Source organism: Myxine glutinosa, chromosome 10 (genome assembly GCF_964187855.1).
Source record: "Myxine glutinosa chromosome 10, kmMyxGlut1.1, whole genome shotgun sequence".
Classification (NCBI taxonomy): domain Eukaryota; kingdom Metazoa; phylum Chordata; class Myxini; order Myxiniformes; family Myxinidae; genus Myxine; species Myxine glutinosa.
The window spans coordinates 31230673-31240157 of NC_136270.1; the positions used below are offsets into that span (position 1 = coordinate 31230673).

A 9485-nucleotide genomic window follows, 5' to 3' on the forward strand; every position below is an offset into this window, starting at 1 on the left:
GAGACTGGCAGCCATGGCCCCACTCACTATCAAGAGACTGACACGACGTCTCCTTTGCACTCACTACGCCAAGCCACGGACACATGTCCCACTCACACTCGGACACGACTATGCACGTTGTGCTGAATACTAACACATGCACTTATTTTATTCAACCTTTAGTATAAACGGTGTTACTGCTATTAGGCAGTGTTCGCACTACCTGCACACAGGTAACTTGGAAAGTCGTGCCTGTCCTACTCAGAACCTTCATGGTGGTCGTTATCCCCTCATTGCATGGACAAGGGTGCACGACCCCTCACTACCCAGACGCGTACCTGTCCCTCTATCACACGTCTGACCAACTCGATGCTTTGTCAGTCCCGCCAAAGTAAAGGTAACCCGCGTTTTAACCTCTGTCCCTCAAGGTTCCGACAACACGATCGTTTTTATAAAAAGGCTTTTCCGTTTCCTCCATTTCTTACCTTCGTGGAAAGAAGAGCTGAAGGAACCACAGGCACCAGTGGCAGCGATGGTAGCGAGGCGAAGTAATCGCAAAAGGCGGGACGCGGGGCTGGACGTGGGAACCTTCCGCAGGGCGAGCGAGCATCGGCGAGAGGGCTTTGGGTCCGCCTGGGGGGGCAAGCTTGGATACATAACTACAAACTATATTATTATTACCATTATTTATACTACGATTACTACTGCTGCTACTACAACATATAGTTACTACTACTACTACTTTATCTTACTACTACTACTACTACATCTTGTTGCTACTACTACATCTTGTTACTACTACTACATCTTGTTACTACTACTACATCTTGTTACTACTACTACTACTACTACTACTACTACTACTACTACTACTACATCTAGTTATTACTACTACTACTACATCTAGTTATTACTACTACTACAACATCTAGTTACTACTACTACTACTACTACTACTACTACATCTTGTTGCTACTACTACTACTACATCTAGTTACTACTACTACTACTACTACATCTAGTTATTACTACTACTACAACATCTAGTTACTACTACTACTAGTAGTACTACTACTACTACTACTACTACTACTACATCTAGTTACTACTACTACTACTAGTCTACGACTACTACTACTACTACTACTACAACATATAGTTACTACTACTACTACTTTATCTTACTACTACTACTACTACTACTACATCTTGTTGCTACTACTACTACTACATCTTGTTACTACTACTACATCTTGTTACTACTACTACTACTACTACTACTACTACTACATCTAGTTATTACTACTACTACAACATCTAGTTACTACTACTACCACTATGAAAAATACACAATATACAAACAAAGTCACAAGGAAACAAACACACAAACAGACACACAGAGCAACAAACAAACAAACAAAAAACACACAGAGAAAAAAACAAATAAACAAAAACACAATAAACAAACACAAACAGACACAGAGCAACGAACAAACAAACAAAAAACACACAGAGAAAACAAACAAATAAACAAAAACATAATAAACAAACACACAAACAAAGTAACAAAGATACAAATAAACAAAAAACACAGAGAAACAAACAAATAAACAAAAACACAAGAAAAACACAGAAACAAAGACACAAATAAACAAAAAGCACAGATAAACAAACAAACAAACAAAAACACAAGAAACAGATACACAAAAAAAGAAACAAAGACACGAATAAACAAAAAGCACAGATAAACAAACAAACAAACAAAAACACAAGAAACAGATACACAAACAAAGAAACAAAGACACGAATAAACAAAAAGCACAGATAAACAAACAAACAAACAAAAACACAAGAAACAGATACACAAACAAAGAAACAAAGACACGAATAAACAAAAACACAGAGAAACAAACAAAAACAAAAACACAAGAAACAAACACAAATAAATGAAAACGTTACATCTACTACTACATCTACTACTACCAAAGGTGGATGGAGGTAACTACGAGTAGTTTCGTCATAAGTCATCCATAAAGTTATATATCGCTTTTCGACCGATCCCTCAATGGTGAAGAATCACTTAAAATTAAATAATTCTTGTATCCGAATCCATATTCAGATCTTCACCAACATCCAATCGAATCGTCCTTGTCTGACACCCAACCTCTCCAACAAGTTTCGTCCAAATCCGTCCACAATTTTTTGAGATATCCTGCTCTGTATCATGTTTGGCCCCATCTCCCAATAGTGAAGATTCACTAAAAAAAATTATCGTAGCCGGATCTGAATCCGGATCTTCACCAAAATCTAGTCATTTCGTTCTTGTCACGTACACTACCTCTCTGCCAAATTTCGTTTGAAGCCATCCACAAGTTTATATTTTGTTCACAAACAAACAAACAAACAAACAAGAAGACGTCATGCAGAGCACGATATTTGCAAAATCCCCCCCCCCCCCCCCTCCCACAAATGCTTCCATTGATCTATCTATAATTCCATTAATCTCTGTGTGTGTGTATGTGTGTATGTGTGTATGTGTGTATGTGTGTATGTTTGTCTGTGACCGCTGTTTCTCGACAACTACCGGTCCGATATACTTGAAACTTGCCAGGTATATTGCTGGGGACCCGAGGATGTGCCTTTTCAAGGTTTCATATTAATCGGAGAAGTAGTTACCGAGCTATGGCGATTTCTTTACCAAACACTGCAAGCCGTTCGCTTTGGACCAAACCATTGCATGTAAATAGAGGGGGGGGGGGTTCTGTGGTCGTTGCGAATGGACCAAACCATTCATGTAAATAGAGGGGGGGGGGGTTCTGTGGTCGTTACTGCCACGTGGTTTCAAAGTTTTTTTTTGTTGTTGTTGTTTGCACGCATGTTTTTTTGCACCCACGTACGGGCACGCCCTAGGATGTTTACACACACACACCCCTACACAAATTTTTTTTTTTTTTTTTTTTTGGCAAGGAACGGGCACCCACGTACGGGCACGTCCTAGCTTATATATAGTACGGGCATGCCCTAGTACAGCAAATTGCCAATTTTATCAAGATTAAAATTGACGATCTTGATCAAAACTCGGGTCAATATGATTAAAAGTGACGATTTTTCAGATGAAAAATGATGACTTTAGAAGTTTGACATTGAGTTGACCTTTGACCTTTTGACCTCAAAAATTGTTGGTTTCCCAATTCAGTGACTCAATATGCAAATGCTGTTTTATTTTCAAGTCAATCGGATGAAAATTGATGGTTTTTCATATGAAAATTGATGATTTTGGAAGTCTGACCTTGAGTTGACCTTTGACCATTTGACCTAAAAAATAGTTGGTTTTCCTATTTAGTGACTCAATGTGCAAATGTTGTTCAATTTTCAAGCAAATCGGAGGAAAATGGCGATTCTAGAAATTTGACCTCCAGATGACCTTTGACCTTTGACCACAAAATCAAGAGGCTTCTCATTTGTGACGACCTCTACAACTTGGTGAAGTTTCATGACGATCGGTTTAGAATTGTGATCTGTAGGCCGGTGACAAACAGAGACAAACGCAACCGACAAATATATACTCAACATCAAAAGAAACTTATCAAATATTTAGAAGGACACTCATTTAAATCCTCCACGCAAAAATGAAAAATATTTGAACACAGGTAAAGTTCAGCTATCTTGACTAAACACATGTCAATAAATAAGAGGTTGCCTCAATCACAAAAAAGAAAAAGCATGAACATCACAAGGGGTGGTGCAACAAAAGTCACAGCACTGCAACACAAAGGCTCCTAACCTGAATACAGTCAAAACAAAATGACACAGGAATGGACACAACACTCCTAACAGTCAAGGACAGAATGACAGCAGTCCTCAATATCGTGTGTGTCCTCCCTGAGCTGTGATGCAGGCTGGACACCTCCGACACATGCTCTGTACCAGGCGTCTGATGCGGTCCTGGGAAGTCTGTCCCACTCCTCCTGCAAGCCTTGAATGAGCATTTGCCGATTGACAGCCGTTGATCTCCTCAATGCAAGACGTCGACCAAGCTCATCCCATAAATGCTCAATGGGATGGAGGTCAGGGGAATAAGGCATCCAAGGCATCACTTCAACACCCTGCTCCTGGAGGAAGTTGGTGGTCAGGCGAGCAGCATGGGGTCGAGCGTTGTCCTGCTGGAAAACTGCGATGTGAGGATGAGCCTGGAGAAATGGCAGCAGATGAGGTCTCAAAACTTCATTGACATAACGCTGACTAGTGAGATTGCCTTCGATGACAACCAGAGGTGTCCTGAAACGGGTGGAAATGCTGGCCCACACCATCACACTGGGTCCTCCCCAACGATTGATCTGGCAAATACAGCATGATGCATACCTTTCCACACCTCTGCGCCATACCCGTTTTTTTTTTTTGTTTTTTTTTTGTTTTTTTTGTATACTGAATCGAGGCTCGTGAAAGAGCTGACATTTACTTCACAAACAAATCAACCAGACAAACAAAATATATAAAAAGAGGGAGCAGAAGACAAGAGAATGGGAAGCACACAAACACTTGAGAGCACACAACATTTGAGAGCAGGGAGATGTGTGGGAGGGAGAGGGCTCGGGGGGAGGAGGCGTGGGAAGGGGTGGGGGGGTGGGGGGTGGGAGAAGTATAAAACACAAGGACACCAAGGACTTCCAGATCAGAAGTTGGTATTTCAAAAAGTGGAATTGGGGTGAAATTATCGGGGATAGAAAAGATCAAGGTTTTGGATGGGGGAAGATAAGAGATGGTGGTGAACAGCTGGTGGTAAAGGTGGTAAAGACCTGGAGGGTGGAGTGGGATTGAAGAGAGTGAGGGAGTTTGTTCCAGAGGCGGGAGAAAAGAGGCATGAAGGAGCGAAGGTGAGCAGAGAGTCTCGATTTTGGCAGTTTAACCATAAGAGGGTTGCAGGCAGATCTTGTGCGACCTGTAGGAATATTTGCGGGACAGAGCCCAGAGAGAGCTGGGGGGGGCAAGGCCAGAGAGGAGTCGGTAGAAGACGGAAAGACCACCAACCTGCCTGCGGTGAGTGAGTGAAAGGCCCTTGGAGTTAGCTTCATCGCGGGAGATTCCAATGATTCTGAATGCTTTGCTTTCAACAGCGTGAAGATGAGCTAGGTGTGAGGCAGGAGCACCAGCCCAGAGGGGAGAGCAGTATTCCATTGAGCTGCGGATGAAAGCCTTGTACGTGGTGAGGAGCTCAGGTGTGCCAAGGAAGGACTTCGCACGACGGAGGATGCCCAGTCGGCGACTGGCTTTGGAGGCCAGATTTGAAATGTGGTTTTCCCAGGAAAGATCATGGCAGATAGTGAGACCCAAAAGTTTGAGCGACAGAACTTCTTGGAGAGGATTATTCAGAAAGTAGATGGGAGGGTTGTCCAGTCGGTCTTTTCGGAGAGACATTGTAAGAGTGTGAGATTTGTCAGGATTGAAAGACATGTTCCACTTGTTTGCCCAGTCTGTGATTTTGTCCAGGTCTGCAGAGAGTGAGGAGGCTGCAGACTGTCGATCTGAGGGATGAAGAATGGAGCGACAGAGACTAGAGTCATCAGCAAAGAGATAGAGAGGATTTTCAAGAGAGTCGGGGAGATCATTGATGAAGACCAGAAAAAGCACAGGGCCCAGAACACTGCCTTGGGGAACTCCAGCCTGAACAGGAAGAGGAGATGAGAGAAACCCATTCAGCGCCACACGTTGACTACGACTAGAGAGGAAGTCCGCCAGCCCATCAGCAGCATGGAGGCAAAATTTGGACTCGTCGCTGAACAAGACTGCACTCCACTGTTGCTGTGTCCAGCGGCGATGCTGCAGACACCATCTTAGTCTGTTCCGCTGATGCACTGCGTTCAACACTGGACCTCTGGAAGGACGTCTTGCCACCAGGCCCCTACTTCTCAAGCACCTCCGCACAGTAGCGACACTGATGCGGTTGTTGTGGCGACCTTTCGTCACTGCAGCTGTTTGCGTCGCAGGACGTAAACGACCACGAAGATGCTGCAGCACAAGGGGTTTGGGGTGGTTACCCGTGGTCTTCCTCTTTGTGGACCATCATTCACAGTTCCAGTTTCACCGTAATGCCTGGCGAGGTTGGAAATTGCAGGCTGTGAGCAATCAAGACGTTGGGCAATTGTTCGCTGGCTTACACCAGCCTCAAGCATCCCAACTGCCCTTAAACGTTGTTCAGATGTCAGGCGTGGCATCTGAATTTTCTTGTTGTTTTCCCTGTCAGAAGCCTCAAGAGTAGACTCTAGAGTGACTATAGACAGCAGTAAATGAATGTCTAACAACGAGAACTGAAGGATTTCATTATGAGGGTCATTATTTATATTAGTCGTTTTTTGTACACACTCCGTGTGCGACCTGGTCCCTCGAGGCTCCCTACCCCCCCCCCCTGCCCCTACCCCCCCCCCGTCGGTATTTTGTAAACTTAAGTTCTTTCCTTCGCTGTATTGTTTTTTTCTTTGATTTTCTTTCCTCCCCCTACCTCCCCCGAACATCGTACCCTTTGTCTAACGTTTTAAATAGCTAAAATAAAATAAAAACTTTATTATTTCTTCTCTCCTTGTGGTCCCCACCCTTGTGGTCCCGCAAGTGTTGTCTCGCCCCGCCTCCTTTATCTCCTTTTTCTTCTACCTCTCCAGCCGATACTCACCTGACTTAGTTTGTGCGAAGCTTATCTGTCTGGATGTCAGGTGCATTCAGGCTCGTTGTTCAGGCCCCAAGCGTGTAGTCCGAGCATGGCTCCGATCCTCGGGAACTGCTCGGCCATCGGTGCGACCAGGCCTCGATGACGCCTCTCGCTCGCGCGCTGCCGGGCCAACGTCCGCCGGTGCGTGGCAAGCCTCGCGTCCCCACGCAATGAATAACCAGGGCGGATGATCGTCGGCGCTCAACAGGTAAAGGTCCACACGGGAACGAGAAGGCAAGAAGGGAAGAGAAAGGCGGAGGCTAAGATAGGCAGATGTGAAGGGGCGAAGAGAGATGAAGGAAGAAGAAAATATCCGTCTCCGCTCACTTTTATCAGACCTCCTCCGACGTCAGCTCCCTCTCTCTCCCAATCAGTGCGTCGCTTCTTTGTGGCCGTTCGCGCCTTCCTCACATCCTGGTGTTTTTCCTCCAATGAGTGCGTCGCTTGTTGGTAATGTTTCGCGCCCTCCGCACTGATTGGCCGAGCGTCTCGCGCCTTTGGTGTTACGTCATCATGTGGCACGTCATTGTTGGTAGCCAATCAGTGTGGCACGTCATTGTTGGTAGCCAATCAGTGTGGCACGTCATTGTCGGTGGCCAATCAGTGTGGCACATCATTGTCTGCAGCCAATCAGTGTGGCACGTCATTGTTGGTGGCCAATCAGTGTGGCACATCCTTCATCTTCCCTACTCTCCAATCAGCGACCTGCTTCAAACTCGCCCCTCCCCCCTGTCAATCACGAGTCCTTCGGGGCATGGCTCTCGGCCTGCCTGTTCGATGTTTGCTGCCCTGCCGGTGTTGTCAGCCCAAGTGCGTGGCCGCTTGCTGGTTGTTCTTCCGGTCATTCATTGTGAGGGGGGATTTAATTAATGTGGTGCTCTATTGGGCCTAGCTAATGTATGTGATGTGTTGCCATAAGGGACACCGGAATGATCACAGAGGTTTGACTCATTGGGGAATTAGCTTAGCCCCAATTCTACTTATCATGCCCCATTCCTCGTAATGAGGATGAAGATACACCTTAATCCGACAAACCGGGCTAGACAGGTCCCTGACTTACGTACATCGAGAAGATTCTTCTTCTTCGCGACATCGGAGCACCTACCTATGCAGATCTACCTGGATCTATATATGCCCTACCCAACCGACATAATAGTATGTACAGTGCTGTACCATTACAATGTGAGTACGTCTATAAAGTTTGGACTACAACATTTATAAACTAGAATGTCACTCATAAACTAGAGAGCATACCTCAGCCAGGGTGTGCAGTTTACATTTTGTATCCCTCTGATAGGTCACATCTGGATCTGGACGTGACCCAAAATCGAATCCGCTTGTTGTTGTTGCCCAACCAACTCATCCACCAAGTTTTGTCATAAGTCGTCCACAACTTTTTGAAATACCATCCGATATATCGTTTTTGGCCATATCACTCAATGGTGAAGAATCACTTTAGGAATTAAAAACTTGTATCCGGATCCTAATTTGAATCTCCACCAAAATTAAGTCGATTCTGGCTCAGTTAGCACTTTCTTAAATGTAACAACAACTAACAACAACAACAACAACAACAACTAAAGGCCTGGTGCCTGCATGGCATGGCAATGGCCTGCAGCCTGTGCCTGGGCTAGGGGGTTTCACCTCTGCAACTGGTTCTCCCCCACCCAGCAAATCAACAGTCGACTACTGCACGCCTATCCACCAACCGATCACAGACAACGCAGTTGTTCGTGAGCTACTGAAGCGTTCCGAGGCAGCAACTGCTGAGGTGGGTCAGAGATGGGTCCTGAATACATTTGATCTGGGTGTCTGCATGAAAGCCCTTCCCATCATCTGGCGCTGGCCAAATGAATTTGCTAGTCATGTAGTAACGATTGGACCCTTCCACACATCCATGAACTACATCGGGATGCTCACTGGACACAAGATGCGTGGTTCTGGATATGCAGAGATTCTCTTTGAGGCACAACTAGTAACAAGTGGATCTCTCAAAGGTGTTCTCAGTGGAAAGGCCTACGCAAAGTCCCTCTTTTGCCTCAAAACAGTGTGTGAGGCAATGGAGAGGCTGTTGATGGAGAGATTCACTGAGGAGGAGAACATCATGATCTCTGACCCTGCTGTGCTTCTCAGAATGACCCAGTCTTGCAACCGAGAGCACCTCGATGAAGCCCTCAAAGACCCCTCAACTCTACTCCTCATCAAAAATTTGCATAAAATTTGCATAATTTTGCATAAAATTTGCAGCAGTAATTTGCATAAAAATGGTATGTGGGACATTTTTTCAGCTTGGGGCCATAGCTAGTCATTTTCTACACATTTTTTCCAATCTAGAAACACTGATTAGAAGTATATCTCCGGGGGGTGCAGGGGGACCTAGTCTTCCTACTAGACTATAAATACATTTTTCTTACCCAACAATTTCACAATGGGCGAGCAAAGAGGCTCCTTCGGAAGAAAACGTGAAAGAACATAGTTACACTGCACTACAGCGGGAATGTCTACCTGTATCACACCTTCAGTAATCACTAATCACGTGATACATTTTTAGCGCATGCGTGCACCGTGCACTCCGTGCTTCGACCAATGAAATCCAGCACGGCATGCACGAGCCGACACCGCTCTCTGTTATTAAATAATGCCCACCGGCGCAGTGTCGATTTAAGAGATACAACTTATTTGGGGAAAGTTAATATTGATTTATACATAATTAGATGATGTATTTGGAGAACATCCCGCATCTGGGCCTGTGTGGATTGCACAGAGCAACTTATTTTATGATACATTCGAGTTGAAAGTGGGGGTG

At 45.0% G+C, this 9485-nt stretch overlaps 1 protein-coding gene across 3 annotated transcripts in view; it reads right to left on the reverse strand.

Moving 5' to 3' along the window:
• The window catches only part of LOC137434416 (hyaluronan and proteoglycan link protein 3), a 33463-nt gene extending 24239 nt beyond the window's left edge, over positions 1-9224 (reverse strand). The window contains exons 1-2 of one of the 3 annotated variants that reach the window (XM_078785517.1): positions 9094-9224; positions 465-625 (exon numbers count right to left, since the gene is read on the reverse strand). The gene's annotated coding sequence lies outside the window, so the exon portion shown is untranslated. Of the gene's footprint in view, positions 1-464; positions 626-9093 lie in introns of those variants that run through there. The other 2 variants (XM_068127390.2, XM_068127391.2) reach the window with 2 other exon arrangements.
• Positions 9225-9485: the final 261 nt, after the last annotated feature.